Genomic DNA, 19,079 nt, shown 5'->3' with positions numbered 1-19,079 from the left:
AGCAGAGGGCATACTTTGGACCCAGGGCTCTTGCTCACAGAAGTTCCTAGTCAAGGAGATTGATGAGGCAGAACTTCCTCCAGAGCCAACAGAGAGAGAAAGTCTTCCCCTGGAGCTAACACCCTGAATTTGGACTTCTAGCCTACCAGACTGTGAGAAAATAAATTTCTCTTTGTTAAAGCCATCCACTTGTGGTATTTCTGTTAAAACAGCTCTAGATGACTAAGACACATGCTCATGGATAGGAAGACTCAACATTGTGAAAATGCCAATTCTACCCAAAGCAATCTACAGATACAATGCAATCCCAGTCCAAATACTAACAGCATTTTTAATGAGGCGGAGAAACTAATCATTAACTTTATATGGAAAGGAAAGAAGCCCCAGACAAGCAAAGCATTATTGAAGAACAAAGTAGGAAACCTCACACTACCTGATCACAGAACCTACTATACAGCCACAGCAGTCAAAACAGCCTGGTACTGGCACAATGACAGACACACAGACCAATGAACAAAATTGAGTACTCAGGTATATAAATTCATCCACCTATGGTCAGCTGATCTTTGGCAAAGGCCCAAGGTCCGTTAAATGGGGAAAAGACAGTGTCTTCGACAAATGGTGCTGGCAAAACTGGATGCCCATCTGCAAAACAAAATGAAACGGGACCCATTCTTCACACCATACACAAAAACTAACTCGAAATGAATCAAAGACCTAAATATAAAACCTAAAACAATAAAGATCATGGGAGAAAAAATAGGACAACACTAGGGGCCCTAATACATGGCATAAATAGAATATAAACATAACTAACAATGCACAAACACCAGAAGATAAACTAGATAGGATCTAGGAGTTCCTAAAAATTAAACACTTATTTTTTTTTTATGAGTAAAGAGAACCTACAAACTGGGAAAAAAAAATTTTTGGCTATGACATATCTGACAACGGTCTAATCTCTAATATCTATAGAATACTTCAACACCTCAACAGCAAAAAGACAAATAACCCAATTAAAAAATGGGCAAAAGGCACTCTCAACTCTCACCCAGGGAGAGTTGAGAGTGCCTCCAAGTGCATCAAAGTGAGGCACAAGACATGGGAAGTGAAGCGCAAAAGCAGACACTTCACCAAAGAAGACGTTCAGGTGGCTAACAGACACATGACGAAATGCTCATGATCATCAGCCATTAGAGAAATGCAAATCAAAACTACAATGAGATACCACTTCATCCCAACATTACTGGCAAGAATCAAAAACACAAAATAACAAATGTTGGAGTGGTTGTGGAGAGACTGGAACTCTCGTGCACTGTTGGTGGGAAAACGATATGACACCTTCTTAAAAATGTAGAAATAGAAATACCATAAGATCCAGCAATCCCACTCCTAGGAATATATCCTAGGGCAATAAAAGCCATCACACGAATGGACATATACACATCCATGTTCATTGCAGCATCATTCACAATAGCAAAAAGATGGAAACAACCTAGGTGCCCATCAACAGATGAACGGATAAACAAACTATGGTATGGAATACGAAAGGATAAAGAACACTGATGAATCCGAGAAACATTTCACCATGTGGATGAATCTGGAGGACATTATGTTGAATCAAATAAGGCAATCACAAAAGGACAAATATTATATGAGACTACTATTATAAAATCTCAAAAAAAAGGTTTACACACAGAAAAAACCGTCTTTGATGGTTACGTGGAGGGGAGGGCTGGAGAGGGGAAATCACTAACTAGATAGTAGGCAAGTATTAACTTTGATGAAGGGAAAGACAACACACAATACTGGAGAAATCAGCACAGCTTGACCCAGGGAAAGTCATAGAAGCTTCCTAGAAACATTCAAATACCATGGGAGACTGAGTTCCTGGGGCTGAGGACTGGAAACCATAGTCTCTGGGGACATTTAGGCCAACTGGTATAACACAGTCTGTAAGGAAAATATTCTACATACAACTTTGGTGAGTAGCATCTGGGGCCTTAAAGCTTGTGATCAGCCATCTAAGACACATCTATTGGTCCCATCTCATCTGGAGCAAAGAAGAATGTTGCAAACCGAAGACATAAAGACTCCAAATCTACCTGCTATATGACCTTCCTGTGGTGGCAGTAGGGAGCCCTCGCCATTTTTTCAGGGCTGTGCACTGTATTTTTAGAGCCCTGTGCAAAAACCCATTCACTAAAATTATGCGGGACTGCACAGGCATCACAAGACTAAAGATTCTCCCTTCACTGTTCATGCATGTGTATGTCATTCCCTATGAAAGGAGCAAATATGCCCTGGTTCAGGGAGCTGGCAGCCTTAGGTCACAAGACCCTGCCTGTCTCCCAGTTTGCTAACTGTGAATAAACCTTTCTGTTTTTTGAGCCCTGTGTCTCCCTGCCTTCAATTCGCTAGTCTACTTGACAAGAACCTATTAGTTGACAGTTTCAAAGGCACATGGTGGGGAAGGGCGATTGGCCTTGCTCTGGAGTACCCCCGCCAAATGCTACGTCTCCTGGGGGGCGGGGCAGAGACCAGCCCCAGCTTGCCTGCCCAGGCTCTTGGGGAAGCTGAAGACTGTAGATCATACCCCGCTAGAAGCCTGGATGGGGTAGGGGGAGCGATGACAAAAGAAACATGGTGGGGTGGGGAAGGGGTGTACTGGAGGAAAGAGGGAGGTCACTGAGGTGGGGAGCACTGGCTGGAGACAAGTGGCACTGCCCCTTTCCCACCGTCAGGATGCTGCAGAGGCCCTGGGGCCCATGGCATCCATTTACAGTATGTCCTCAGTCAAGGAGCCCTGGTTGCGCAGTGGTTAAAGCACTGGGCTGCTAACCAAAAGGTCGGAGGTTGGAACCTACCCACTGCTCCATGGGAGAAAGATGCGGCAGTCTGCTTCCATAAAGATTTATGCCTTGGAAACCCTATGGGGCAGTTCTACTCTGTCCTATAGCATGGCTATAGGGTCATTATGAGGCAGAATTGATTCAACAGCAGCAGGTTTGGTTTAGCGGGTTTACATTCGCAGTCTGCGGCTCCATGACAGCTGTGACTATTACCTACAGGGACAGGAGAATGACATCTTCCTGGGCTAGAAGAAAGCAGTTTACAGGAAATGGGGAAAGAGTAAGAAAAGTGTTCAGACCTAACTCTAAAAGAAATGAAAAAGCAGGCTGCTGTCCAGTGTCTTCGATGAGAGCTGGGCATCCAGACCCTAGTGGAGGAGCTCTGCTCCAGGCTGTAAGACCTGCAAAGTGAGCAAAAAAGAAGATTCACAAAAAGTTTGAGGTGTTTCCCTCTCCAGAGGCAGAATTGTCCCTGTTAACAGATTGAACTTGTCCCCCAAAAATGTATGTTAACTTTGTCTTCTGATGTGGTTTTTCTGTGTGTTGCAAATCCTAACCTCTATGATGTTAATCAGGCAGGATTAGAGACAGTTATGTTAATGAGGCAGGACACAATGTACAGGATTAGGTTATACCTTGAGTCAATCTCTTCTGAGATATAAAAGACAGAAGCTAGCAGAGAGGAGAGGGACCTCATTAACACTAAACAAGAAGAACCAGGAGTGGAGTGCATCCTTTGGACCTGGGGTCCCTGCATTGAGAAACTCCTAGATCAGGGAAAGATTGATGACAAGGACCTTTCCCCAGAGACAGAAAGCCTTCCCCTGGACCTGGTGCCCTGAATTCAGGCTTCTAGCCTCCAAGGCAGTGAGAGGATAAATTTCTGTTTGTTAAAGACATCCACTTGAAGAACTTCTGTTATAGCAGCACTAGATAACTAAGACAGTGACCTACAGCAAAGGATCAAGTGGAGATGTACTATGAAACATTTCCATCACTTTCTGAGAAACCAATTTGCCTGCAAGAAATCATGACCTGGGAAACAAGTCCAAAGTCTGTTCTTACTCTAGCTCTTTTTTTTGTCATCCACAGCTCTGCCAGTGAGAGCGAGGCCACCAGGAAAAGGGGCAGGGGAGCTACCTCCAGTGCACACAAGACAGCCCCAGGCAGGGGCAAGAAGGAGAGAAAGATCAGCAAGTCACATCCAAAGAGCTGCTTGCATCCTACAAAAAGCAGGCCCTGCACAGGCCAGAGGGGAAGGCCCACCCTCGCTCCTGGTCCTTGAGCTCCAGTGGCACCCAGGGAGAGTTGAGAGTGCTTCCAAGTGCATCAAAGCGAGGCACAAGACATGGGAAGTGAAGCGCAAAACAAGAAGGGGTGAAGTGGGCAAAGTGCAAACGGGGTATGCTGATTTTAACGGCTCGGAGCAAAACAAACACTGAACACTATTTCCACTTTTTGCCTTTTTTTTGAAAAGGTGAAAATCCTCTTCCAATTTCTTTTGGTTATCAAAAACAGGTACTGATATAGTTCTTTCGTAAAAGTGAAGTGGCTCAAGTGAATTTACGAAAAGCAGGAGATACCTGTATATCCAAATCCTGAAAATAGGAATAATAGCTGACGGCATGTCCTTTCAGCATCACACTGAAGCACTAACAGGCCAAGAGGTCAGAGGTTAGATAATTCTCTAGGGTGTGCACCTGTGTTTGACATAGTTATTTACTATTCATTAGGGTCACTATGGAAACCCTGGTGGCGAAGTGGTTAAGTTCTACAGCTGCTAACCAAAAGGTCAGCAGTTCAAATCCACCAAGTGCTCCTTGGAAGCTCTATGGGGCAGTGCTACTTTGTCCTATAGGGTCACTATAAGTTGGAGTTGACTTGATGGCAACAGGTTTGGTTTTTTTGGTTTTAGGGTCGCTATGAGTCAAATCAACTCAAGGGCAATGGGTTTGGTTTTTTGGTTTTTAGGGTTATTTATAAGGAGCCCTGGTGGCACGGTGGTTAAGCTCAGGGCTACTATTGGAAAGGTTGATGGTTTGAACCCACCCAGAGGCACCTTGGAAGAAAGGCCTAGAAATCTGCTTCTGCCATTGAAAACCAAATGGAGTACAGCTCTACTCTGACACACTGGGGTCACCATGAGTTGAAGTTGACTTGATGGAAATTTTTTTTTTAAGGTCATTTACAGCTTTAACTCGTAGGAAACTGATAACATTGAAATTATCCTTGCCCAGTGGTATCTTAGCTTCCTAGGGCCACCATGACAAAAAAAGACAAAGTGGGAGGCTTTAAAGAACAGAAATTTATTGTCTCACAATTCTGGAGGCTAGAAGTCAGATTCAGGGTTTTGGCCATGTCAGTTCATTCTGAGTTATCTGAGAGAGGAACTGGTACATGCCTGTCTCCTAGCTTCTGGTGGCTACAGTGATCCTTGGTGTGCCCTTGCTACTCATAGATGCATCTGTCTCCATTGTCACATGGCATCTGTTCTCCCTGTGTGCGACTCTGTGACCCTGTGCGTTTCTAGTCTCTTCTCTCCTTTTAGAAGACACCATTCAGAAGGGATTAGGACCCACCCTGCTCCAGTATGACCACATGCTAACTTAACTGATAACAAAAGAAAAACCCTATTTCCAAACAAGGTCACATTCACAGATGCAGGGGTTAGGACTTCGACGTATCTTCTGCGGGGACACAATTCAATCCATCACAAACAGTAATACAAATGGATTTTATTCCGTTGAGATACATACGCTTTCTGTCCAGTAGAAAAGATTACAGTCCAACAGTGACAGTTTTATTGCCCAGGGGTGTTGACCAGTTTTGTATTATTCTAACACCCTTTATTTTTTTTTTTAGTAACAAGGAAACCCTGGTGGCACAGTGGTTAAGAGATACAGCCACTAAACAAAGGTCAGCAGTTTGAATCCACCAGGCACTCCTTGGAAATCATATGGGCAGTTCTAAGGCAGGGAGCAAAGGCCCTGAGATTGGAGGGTGCCTGTTTGAGAAATAGTGAAGAGACTGGTGTGGTTAGAGGAGAAGCAGGTAAAAGAGAAGTAGACTATACTATCAGGGAGGTAATAGGGGGTTAAGTGGAGAACCTAGAGACTTAGTAAGACAGGGAACAGAGGGGGCCCCAAATTTGCAAACAAAATAACATGAAATAGGCCAGGGCGCAGAAACAAAGCCATTCCTCAGAATAATGGGGCAGGGTATCTAAAAATAGCCTGCAAACTTCTTTAAAGTTGCCTTTCAGAAGCAGTTGGAGAAGACCAGGCCCAGGAACATGCACAGAACATCCACCTGTGACCACTGTGTGACCTTCTACCAGGGGCAGTTACGGGCTACAGCCCCAGCTGGGGAATCGAACCTGGGGAGCGGGAGAGTGTACAGACACCACACCCCATAATAAGTCCTGCTACGAATCCCAGAGGCCTCTAGGACAGGAGCCATCTTGGAAAGCTGCTGCACGCCACATTAGTTAACATATCCCAGCCTGTGCCTATGAATAAACATGAGTCTTTTCCCACCCAAGAACTTTTAAAAACTCAGGCCTGTCTTTAATTCTGTGAGATAAGGGTAAGCGTTGCTCGAGGCCCTCCTCATCTCTGCTTGCAAGCCTCTTCAATAAAGCTTTGCTCGTGTGGAAAACTACGTGCCTTACCTGCTCATTCTTGACCAATGAGAGGCATGAACCTTATTCTGGTAACAGTTCTACTCTGTCCTATGGAATCCCTATGAGTAGGAATCAACTCGAGAGCAACAGGTTTCAGGTTTTTGTAACTAAAATACTCTAAAACCACTCAACTGTCCTGCTTGCTCACTCGTACATGAGCTAAATCAATTTTGGACATGTATTTGCTGTTAAAAAAAAAAAAAAAGAGTAACACAAATAAAGGACTCCATAGTGTGGTTTTTTTGCTTTGTATTTAAAATGCTAGTTCAGCATGTCTTGCTAATCCAGCATCAAACTCAGCGTGCCTGTGTTGCTTGGTAGAGCAGTGGCAACAGCCTTCCTCGGGCCCTCCACTGGGCTCTGGCTGGTGTCCCTGGAGGCTTCTTACAGCACACTGCTGCACAGGTCCCAGGATCGGTGGAGGCAGGCTGTGCTCTGGAGGGCCCCTCTCCCCCTCGGCTCGGCCCCTGGCCCCCTTGTGGTCCCCTAACTTCAACAACAAAGTCTCATATAAGAGTATTAAGACAAGAAAACTGAGCCTCTTTGTAGGTTAATATTTTTATTACAATGATTCAACTGAGTTTGGAAGCTGGCACAGACACCTGAAGGCTGTTCTTCCTATTTTCAGGATGTGCATATACAGGTATCCCCTGCTTTTCGCAAATTCGCTTTAGCCACTTTGGTGTATCAGTACCTGTTTTTGATAACCAAAAGAAATCGGAACAGGATTTTGCCTTTTCGAAAAAGGCACAAAGTGGAAATAGTGTTCAGTGTTTGTTTTGCAGTAAGCCATTAAAGAGTCAGCGCACCCCATTTACAGTTTGCTTTCTTCTAGGCCATAAACATTCACATAAGGATTTTGAAGGGAACATAAGTTTTCATGCTCTTGGGTGAGTGGGATTGCTGGTCATGTGGTAAGTGCATGTTTAATTTTATAAGAAACTGCCAAATTGTTTCCAAAATGGCTGTACCATTTTACATTCCCACCAGCAATGTATGAGAGTGCTGCTTACTCTACATCTTTGTCAGCACTTGGTATTGCCAGCTTTTTTAAAATTTGTTTTGTTTTAGTCATTTTAATAGATATATCTCATTGTGGTTTTAATGTGCATTTCCCTAATGACTAATGCCACCACCTGTCTGTCACTTTGCCATACAGTGGTAGCTTACATGTTGCTGTGATGCTTGAAACTATGCCACTAGTATTTCAAATACCAGCAGGGTCACCCACGATGGACAGGTTTCAGTGGAGCTTCCAGACTAAGACTAGGAAGAAAAGCTTGGCAGTTTACTTCCAAAAATTAGCCAATGAAAACCTCGTGGACCATAACAGAACACTGTCCAACTAGCTTGCTTTGGACACGTTTTCAGGAGGCATCAGTGTTTGGAGAAGGACATTATGCTTGCTGAAGTAAAGGGCCAACAAGAATGAGTGAGATGCTTCGTCAGATGGATTGGTACAATAGCTGCAGCAAAGGACCTGAATATGCTTGCAACTATGAGGATGACACAGGACCTGGCAATGTTTCCTTGTACATAAGATCACCATGAGACAGAGTCAACTTGACAGCAGCTAACAACAACAATGAACTAAACAAGTTGAGCATTTTTTCCTGTACGTAGCTCCACCTGTATCTCTTAACTGTCTGTTCAATTTTTTTGCTCATTTTTAATTGGGTTGTTTGTTTTCTCACTGTGAGTTTTGAAGTTTCTTTATATATGATGGATATGAGTCCTTTGTCAGATATGTGATATCAAGTATTTTCTCCCAGTCTGTGGCTGATTTTTTCATTCTCTTAACAATGTCTTTCACGGAACAAAAGTTTTAAGTTTTGATGATGTCCAATTTACCAAGTTTTTCTTCTATGAATCATGTTTTTGAGGTTGCATCTAAGAAGTCTTTGCCTACCCCAAAGTTGCAGAGATTTTCTCCTGTGTTTCCTTCCAAAAGTTTAATAGCTTTAGATTTTACATTTAGGTCTAAAATCCTTTTCGAGTTAGTTTTTGAATAAGGTTCGGAAAAGGCTGAAGTTCATATTTGCACATAGAGTTCATTTGTTCCAGCACAGTTTGTGGAAAAGACTATTTCTTCCCCCACTGAATTGCCTTTGAATTTTATCAAAAATCAATTGACCATATATGTGTAGGTCTATGATCCATTTTTTAACTTAGTTTTTGTATCAGGTGTGGGCTATGTGTCTAGACTCATTTCTTTTCATATGGATGTCCAATTTTTCCAGTGCCATTCTTTGGAAAGACTGGAGATGAATTGCTTTTAGTGGTACAGTGAATCAATTTATAAAACCCTTCTAGCCATGGTCTGGTATCCTCCACAAAATAATTGGGTGGAACTATGCAAATAAGATGCTTGTGGTCTACCTAGGGGAATGGACAGCCTGCACATGATGCAAATAAGGTACATGGAACACTTGCTATGGTGGGACTATACAAATGAGTTGTATGGAACCGTTGTAGGGTATAGGTCAGTTTTGCCATCCTGCTAGGTTTACAAAACAACAATCCCAGAGAGTGACAGGGGACCTCACTAGCATCAAGAAGGAGATCCAGGAGCAGACAGCATACTTTGGACTCAGGATCCCTGCGGTAAGAACCTCCTAAACCCAGGAAACACAGAGAGCTGAAACACCAGAGATGGCACCAGACAGCAGCATCCCATACCAGAGAAACGGCAGCAGCAGAACCAGGAGACTGGCACAAGACAGCACAGTGGGCTTCCCTTTCCATGCAGTGAGGCAGCTGCAGTGGGCTTGCCAATGCACAGAGCAAGAGAGCTGAGTCCATCAGGCAGGAAGCTTGCTGGAAGAATGGGGTGCTTCCTGGCACTTATCGGAGGAGCTTAAGAAATTTGACACCTTTGCCCAAGCAGGGCAGAGGCCAGGCCCAAGCAGGGGCAGGGGCTAGGCCCAAGCGGGGGCCCAGGCTGAGAGCTCAGAGCCCAAGCCAAGAGGAAAGCCCAGAGGCAACAGCCAAGACAAAGATGTCCTGTCTGAAGAACTGTATCCTGAGTTGTTCCTATTACTTCCAAATTGATCCTGATTCTGAATTCCAACCTCTTGTCGGAGCCCAGTGACCCAGTGGTTAATTGCTCAGCTGCTAACAAAAAGGTCAGCAATGAGAATCCACAAGCTGCTCCTTGGAAACCCTATGGGGCAGTTCTACTCTGTCCTACAGAGTTGCTCTGTGTCGGAATTGAGCTGACGGTAAAAGGTTTGGTTTTGGTTTTCTTGGTTGTTGTTCTCAGGTGCCTTCGAGTTAGTTCCAACTCACTGTGATGCTGCCTACAACAGAAGGAAACACTGCCCAGTCCTGCACCATCCTCACAATCATTGCTATGTTTCAGCCCATTGTTGCAGCCGTTGTATCAATCCATCTTGTTGAGGGTCTTCCTCTTTTCCACCGACCCTCTACTTTACCAAGCATAATGTCTTTCTCCAGGGACTGGTCCCTCCTAATAACAAGTACAAATTTTGTAAGACAAAGCCTTGCCATTCTTGTTTCTAAGGAGCATCCTGGCTGTGCTTCTTCCAAGATACATTTGTTTGTTCTTCTGGCAGTCCATGGTATATTCAATATTCTTCACCAACACCATAATTCAAAGGCATCAATTTTTCTTTGGTTTTCCTTATTCATTGCCTAGCTTTCACATGCATATGAGGCGATTGAAAATATCATGGCTTGGATCAGGCACACCATAGTCCTCAAAGCGACATCTTTGCTTTTTAGCACTTTAAAGAGGCTTTTTGCAGCAGATTTTCGCAATGCAATGCATTTTTTATTTCTTGACTGCTGCTTCCATGGGGTGTGGATCCAAGTAAGATAAAATCCTTGACAATTTCAACCTTTTCTCCATTTATCATGATGCTGCTTTTGGCACAGTTGTGAGGATTTTTATTGTCTTTATGTTGAGGTGTAATCCCTACCGAAGGCTGTAGTGTTTGATCTTCATCAGTAAGTGCTTTGAGTCATCTTCGTTTTCAGCAAGTAAGGTTGCATCACCTACACATCAAAGGTTTGTGATGAGGCTTCTTCTAATCCAGATGCCATGTTCTTCTTCATATAGCCTCCTTTCTTGGATTATTTGCTCAACATACGGACTGAATAAGTATGGTGAAAGGATACAACCCTGACACAACTTTCTTGATTTTAAAACATGCAGTAACACCTTGTTCTGTTTGAACAACTGCTTCTTGGTCTATGTACAGGTTCTGCATGAGCACAATTAAGTATTCTGGAATTCCCATTCTTTGAAAAGTTACCCCTAAATTTGTAATGATTGACACAGTCAAATGCCTTTGCATAGTCACTAAAACACAGATAACCGTCTTCTGATTTTCTCTGTATTCAGCCAAGGTTCATCTGACATCAGCAGTGACATTCCTCATTCCAGGTCCACTTCTGTATTCAGCTTGAACTTCTGGCAGTTCCCTGTCGATATAGTGCTGCAATTGTTTTGAATTATCTTCAGCAAAATTTTACTTGCATGTGACATTAATGATATTGTTTGATAATTTCCATATTCTGTTGGGTCACCTTTCTTTGGAATGGGCACAGATAAGGATTTCTTCCAGTTGTTCGGCTAAGTTGCAGTCTTCCAAATTTCTTGACTTGGATGAGTGAGTGCTTCCAGGGTTGCATCCATTTGTTGAAACATCTCAGTTGATATTCCATCAATTCCTGGAGCATTGTTTTTCACCAATGCCTTTTTTTTTTTTTTTTCAGTGCAGCTTGAGCTTCTTCCTCCAATACCATTGGTTCTTGTTCATATGCTACCTCCTAAAATGGTTGAACATCAACCAATTCTTTTTGGTACAGTGACTCTGAGTATGTCTTCAATCTTCTTTTGCTGCTTCCTGTGTCATTCAATTTTTTGCCCTTTAAACCCCAAAAAAACAAACCCACTGCCATCGAGTTAGTTCTGACTCATAGCGACCCTATAGAACAGAGTGGAGCTGCCCCAGAGAGTTTCCAAGGAGCACCTGGTGGATTCGAACTGCCAACCTTTCGGTTAGCAGCCATAGCTCTTAAAAACTATGCCACCAGGGTTTCCTTTTTTCCCGTAGAATCCTTCAATATTGCAACTCAAGGCTTAGTTTTTTTCTTCAGTTCTTTCAGCTTGAGAAATATTGAGCATGTTCTTCCTTTTTGATTTTCTAACTCCAGGTCTTTGCACATTTCATTACAATATTTTACCTCTCGAACCACTCTTTGACATGTTCTGTTCATCTGTTTTACTTCATCGTTTCTTCCATTCGCTTTAGCTACTCTATGTTTGACAGGGAGTTTCAGAGTCTTCTCTGACATCCATTTTGGTCTTTTGTTTCTTTTCTGTCTTTTTAGTGACGTTTTGCTTTCGTCATGTATGATGTCCTTTGATCTTTGGTTGTTAGTATTCAATGCCTAGAATCTATTCTTGAGATGATGTCTTAGTCATCTAGTGCTGCTATAACAGAAATACCACAAATGGATGGCTTTAACAAAGAGAAATTTATTTCCTCACAATAAAGTAGGCTAAAAGTCCAAATTCAGGGTGTCAGCTCCACAGGGAAGGCTTTCTCTCTCTCTCAGCTCTGGAGGAAGGTCCTTGTCCTCAACCTTCCCCTGGTTGAGGAGCTTCTCAGGCACAGGGGCCTCGGGTCCAAAGGACTAGCTCTGCTCCTGGCACAACTTCCTTGGTGCCAGGAGGTCCCCTGTCTCTTGGCTCACTTCTTTCTTTTATATCTCAAGAAATTGCCTCAAAACACAATCCAGTGTTCTAAATTGAATCCTGCCTCACTAACACTACTGCCACCCCTTCTCCCTCATTAACATTATAGAGGCAGTATTTACAACATATAAGAAAATCACACAATACCAGGAATCATGGCCCAGCTCAACTTATACATTTTTGAGGGGACATAATTCAATCCATGGCAGATGGTCTCTAAATTCAGGTGGGAAACAATCAAGGTCATATTTTGGCTCTTGTGGACTTGTTTTAATTTTCTTCAGCTTCAACTTAAACTTGCAGATGAGCATTTTGATGGTCTGTTTTGCAGTTGGCCCCTGGCCTTTTTCTAAATGATAATATTGAGCTTCTCCGTTGTCTCTTTCCACTGATGTAGTTGATTTGATTCTTCTGTATTCCATCTGGCAAGGTCCATGTGTATCGTTGCCATTTATATTGCTGAAAAAGATTTTGTAGTGAAGGAGTTGTTGGTCTTGTAAAATTCTATCATGAATCTGGCGTCATTTCCATCACCAAGGCCATATTTTCCAAGTATCAATCCTTCTTTGTTTCCAACTTTTGCATTCCCATCACCAGTAATTATCAACACATCTTGACTGCATATTCGATCAACTTCAGACTGAAGAAGTTGTAAAAAGCTTCAATTTCTTTGTTTTTGGCCTTAGTGGTAGGTGTATAATTTGAATAATAGTTGTATTAACTGGTCTACCTTGTAGACATATGGATATTATCCCATCACCGACAGCATTGTACTTCAGGGTGGATTTCAAAATGTTCTTTTTGACCATGAATGCCACACCATTCCCCTTCAAGTTGTCATTCCTAGAATAGTAGATCGTATGACTGGCTGATTCAAAATGGCCAATACCTGTCCATTTTAGTTCACTAATACATATTCCTATTCCCAAGAAAGATGACCCAACTGAATGTGGAAATTATAGAACAATATCATCAATATCATATGCAAGCAAATTTTGCTGAAGATCACTCAAAAATGGCTGCAGCAGTATATTGACAGAGAACTGCCAGAAATTCAGGCTGGTTTCAGAAGAGTACGTGGAACCAGGGATATCATTGCTGATGACAGATGGATCCTGGCTGAAAGCAGAGAATACTAGAAGGATGTTTACCTGTGTTTTATTGACTATGCAAAGGCATTCGACTGTGTGGATCATAACAAATTATGGATAACATTATGAAGAATGGGAATTCCAGAACACTTAATTTTGCTCATGAGGAACCTTTACATAGGTCAAGAGGCAGTTGTTTGGACAGAACAAGGGGATACTGATTGGTTTAAAGCCAGGAAAGGTGTTCATCGGGGTTGTATTCTTTCACCATACCTATTCAACCTGTATGCTGAGCAAATAATCTGAGAAGCTGGACTATACGAAAAAGAATGGGGCATCAAGATTGGAGGAAGGCTCATTAACAACCTGCGTTATGCAGATAACACAACCCAGCTTACTGAAAGTGAAGAGCACTTGAAGCACTTACTAAGGAAGATCAAAGACCACAGCCTTCAGTATAGATTGCACCTCAACATAAAGAAAACAAAAATCCTCACAACTGGACCAATGAGCAACATCGTGATAAACAGAGAAGAGACTGAAGTTGTTTCATTTTACTTGGATCCACAATTAACAGCCATGGAAGCAGCAGTCAAGAAATCAAAAGACTCATTGCCTTGGGCAAACCTGCTGCAAAGGACCTCTTTAAAGTGTCGAAGAGCAAAGATGTCACCTTGAAGACTAAGGTGCGCCTGACCCAAGCTGCGGTATTTTCAATCACGTCATATGCATGTGAAAGCTGGACAGTGAATAAGGAAGACCGAAGAAGAATTGACATCTTTGAATTGTGGTGTTGGCAAAGAATATTGAATATACCAGGGACTGCCAAAAGAACAAACAAATCTGTCTTGGAAGAAGTACAACCAGAATGCTCCTTAGAAGCAAGGATGGCAAGACCACGTCTTACATACTTTGGACATGTTGTCAGGAGGGATCAGTCCCTGGAGAAGGACATCATGCTTGGCAGGGTACAGGGTCAGTGGAAAAGAGGAAGACCTTCAATGAGGTGGATTGACACAGTGGCTGCAAAATGAGCTCAGGCATAACAAAGATTGTAAGGATGACTCAGGACTGGGTGGTGTTTCGTTCTATTGTGCACAGGGTTGCTATGAGTCAGAACCAACTCGACGACACCTAACAACAACAACAACAATGCATAGGATATTGATCTTCCAGTGTTTCATTTTATTTTTGACAACTTCCAATTTTCCTAGATTCATACTTCGTACATTCCACGTTCCGATAATTAATGGATGCTTGCAGCTGTTTCCGCTCCTTCTGAGTCATGCCACATCAGCATATGAAGGTGCCAAAAGCTTTACTCAGTCCATGTCAATAATGTTGACTCTACTTTGAGGAGGCAGCTGTTTCTCAATCGTATTTTGAGTGCCTTCCAACCTGAAGGGCTCATCTTCCAGCACTTTATCAGACAATATTCCACTGCTATTCATAGAGTTTTCACTGGCCACTTTTTTTTAGAAGTAGATCACCAGGTCTCTTCCTAGTCTGTCATAGTCTGAAAGCTCTTCTGAAATCTGTTCACCATGGGTGACCCAGCTGGTGTTTGAAATAGCACTGGCATAGCTTCCAGCATCACAGCAATACTCAGGCTACCACAGTACAATAAACTGACAGGTGACTGGTGGTGTAACCTGTCACTACTCTAATAAACCCCACAACTGGGTGTATGGTCTGTGAGTTCTGTTTGGCCATTACAATGAATTATCAAACCCAGCAGAGAAGAGAACCATGAGAGGGATGGCTGGTGTTAGAAATGGTATAAAGTTTGGAGAGAGGAGGTATGTCTGACCTCCACCTCATGGGAATCACCTTTGGGCTGATGCTGCTCGTGGTGATTCTCTCTCCTCTCCCTGTAGTTAGACAAGGAGGTCTGACACCACACCACCGTTTACACTTTGCACATTTGTTGAATATATTTTGTAGGTCTACTTCTGTTCCATTGATCTATGTGTCTATCATTTTGCCAATACCACTGTCATGGATTGAATTGTGTCACCCAAAAATATCTGTCAATTTGGCTAGTCCATGATTCCCAGCATTGTGTGATTGTCCACTATTTTGTTATCTGATGTGATTTTCCTATATGTTGTAAATTCTACCTCTATTGTATGTTAATGAGCTGGGATTATCGGCTGTTACGTTAATGAGGCAGAACTCAATCTACAAGATTAGGTTGTGTTTTAAGTCAATCTCTTTTGAGATATAAAAGAGAGAAGTGAACAGAGATTTGAGGACCTCATACCACCAAGAAACAAGAGCCAAGAGAATAGCGTGTCCTTTGGACCCACGGTCCCTGCTCTGAGAACTCCTTGACCAGGGGAAAACTGATGACAAGGACCTTCTCCCAGAGCCAACAAAGAGAGAAAACCATCCCCTGGAGCTGGCACCCTGAAGTTGGACTTCTAGCCTCCTAGACTGTGAGATAAATTTCTCTTGGTTAAAACCATCCACTTGTGGTATTTCTGTTATAGCAGCACTAGATAACTAAGACAACCACACTGTCCTGATTGTTGTATTTATTATAATAAGTCTTGAAATCAGGTAGTGTAATTCCTCCAACTTTGTTCTTCTTTTTCAAAATTCTTTGGCTTTTCTAGTCCTTTTGCTTTTCCATATTAATTTTTTAATCAGCTGGTCAATACCTATAAAAATTTTTGATAGAATTTTTATTGGAATTGTATTAAATCTACAGATGGCACATGAAAGAAATCTAAGTTAAAATAACTCAGTTTGGGAAGAATTGCCATCATAATTAAAATATTGACTTTTCTTATACATGAACACAGTATCTCTCTCCATTTACTTAGGTATTTCATAAGAGTTTTGTAGTTTTAAGTAGACATATCATGTATATATTTATTCCTATGTATTTCTCCATTGAAATGCTACCTCAACAATCAATTTTGAAAACTTTAGTTAAATAAATATATTAATAAGAAATCTCTGTGCTATAACCTGTGTCAGAGTAAGTATGCCCAGCTGGGTTGGTAAACCAAAAAGTGGCATAACACTGAAACCTGACTAAGTTACCAGAGGTGAACAGACATTTGTATGTTGCTTAATCACCATGAATACTTAGAGCAAAGCGTCCTCTCTACTTCAGTGAAGCTCTTATACAATTAGTACAGATTGCAATTTCTTTGAGAGCAATGCATTGGATGAACAAAAGTTTACCATTCTCTGTGAGATGGAGAGGTCTACGTAGGTGCATTTACTATTTCATGCTGAAGTAATGTGGCTGTCTTAAATGAGTCTTGAAAAGATCGAGCTATAAACATGAATTTAAAATTGTTTTCTAACAAAACTAGAATTTTACTTACCTTATTTTTTTCTTTACGTGAAACAGTATAGCAAATTTACTAGTCAGACTAATTTCACCTTAAAAATAAGTTAACTCTCACTCTCCAGGGACTATGACCACTGCTTTCAATTTGTATAATAAATTTGGCTGTTTTTTCTCAGAAATTAAACATTCAGTTGATGCACCACCAACAGAGGAATTTGAATATATTGCCTACATTTTCTTTCAAGAAGTATTACTATGCTTTAAGAAGGTATGCACACAATTTCTGGAATGTTAAGAGGCTGCTCTCTCTTGCAAAAATAATAAATTTTGGAGAAATCTGTGGATTAATATGCATTTGAGAATCACCTAAACAATGATTTCATGAACTTTGAAGAAAGCAAACTTATAAAGATATCACCAGATTTAATTTACTGAATTAATAATTCAGTGAAAATAACTCAGTTAAAAACAAAGTTAGAAAAGCTCAGCTCTCTGCAAAAACAAACAAACAAAAAAGTGGTGGGAGTTTTATTATTGTTTTAAACTGTGTCCTTACATGAAGCATAATTTTCAGCTGTGACAAATAATGAAATCAGTGCAAAGAAATTGGTTGGTACCTGGCTGTGTTCTATAGCCCTGTAGAAACATAATGAACAGAAAAGAACTACCACTCCCTACATCCTCTCCTCTTGTAGTTTTTCACTATTGCCTGTTTCACCCACTAATATTTTTGCAATAGAATCAGATTCCACAAGGGCAGGTTTTTGTTTTGTTCACTGATGTCTATCTAGTGCCTAGGACAGTATTTGGCACATAGGAGGTATCCAGTGGCTATTTGCTGACTCAGTGAATGAATGGCTTTAGTTCTAGGTTTCTGTTAGATGTACCCACCTTCCCAGACATCCAAATATCTTAGTTACCTAGTGCTGCTGTAACAGGAATACCACAAGTGGGTGGCCTTAAAGAACAGAAATTTATTTTCTCACAGTTCAGGAGGCTAAAAGTTTGAATTCAGCGTGTGGCTCAAACCATAAAACAGGGTATTTGGATGCTTAAATCAAGAGGCTCACCTTGCATCTGATGTTCCCTGGAACACATAAGAAAGGCCTCCTGGGGCTGTACAGGATTAGTGCAGATTTCTAGAACCCAGGGGCCCCTTAGTAGTTTGAGAAGGAGTAATCAACATCACTGGTTCTACCTTGACTCTCCCAGTTTGACCCTCACTGGGAATTAGCATTTCAACTCCACAATATGCTTAGGCAGATGCTCCTGTGGCCCTAAGGGAGAAATCTACTCACCACTGGGCACTCTTGTTTAGTATGAGGGAAATATGTCTTTTCGGGTTGGAGGAAGTTAAAGTCTTGAGCCCATGTAATGTTCTCATTTGAACAGTTTGACATCAAGAAGCACTAGAAACGTTTTGGAGGCTTTAACCAACTTGATTACACTTCTCAGTGAAAGGCTAATGCTGCCTCTGCTACCACCACCCCCTGTGGTGGATCCTCCACCTGCCTCTGGATGCTGGACCCAGGACCCAGGACCCAGGACCCAGGACCCAGGACCCAGGACCCAGGACCCAGGACCCAGGACTCAGGACTCAGGACCCAGGACCCGGACCCAGGACCCGGACCCAGGACCCAGGACCCCAGTAGTCAAGACCATGCTGTGCCCTTCCTCCAGCAGCGACCCCTACCTTTCCTCTTTCTTTCCACTGAATCTCCAGAGGTAGCATTAGAGCTTGCTCGTATGAATCTGGATCTCTGTGTAATGCGACTCATCCAGAGTGGAACTAGGAAATTTGAAGTTCATCAGATGTCATTGTCTTTTAAAAGTTTATTCTATACAAATATTCACACCTGTCCACGTGGTTATACGTACAAAGATTTTTATCCCAGCATCATGTGCATCGGCAATACAATACAAATGGCCTAAATGTTCCTGGAGTCTTCGAGTGATGCAAACAGTTAACGTGCTCGGCAGCTAACCAAAAGTTTGCCATCTGAGTCCACTCAGAGGCATCTGAGAAGAAAGGACTGGTGATCTACTTCCAAAAAATCAGCCATTGAAAACCCTGTGGAACACAGTTCACTATGACACACGTAGGGTCTCAATAAGTCCAAACCAACCAGATGACTACTGGTTTTTAAATGTTCCTCAGGAGGGTAGGTTAAATAAATTAAGGTTTATGCACACAATAGGACACCAGGCAGACATATAAAGAAGGCGGTGGGTCTGTGTTTTGACATAAAAACCTAAGCTATAATGTTGAGTGAAAAACCAAGTCACCTAAATGAAAAGCACATTTCCTATTATTAAAAATACAGATAGACAGATGCATGTACATATTGAAACATTACATATCAGGGAAAAGCAAGAATCAGAAGGGTTCTGGAGGCTCTTTTCGTAAGTATTTGGCACTGGA

Source organism: Loxodonta africana, chromosome 11 (assembly GCF_030014295.1).
Source record: "Loxodonta africana isolate mLoxAfr1 chromosome 11, mLoxAfr1.hap2, whole genome shotgun sequence".
Taxonomy (NCBI): domain Eukaryota; kingdom Metazoa; phylum Chordata; class Mammalia; order Proboscidea; family Elephantidae; genus Loxodonta; species Loxodonta africana.
Note: the sequence above shows the minus strand (reverse complement) of the source record.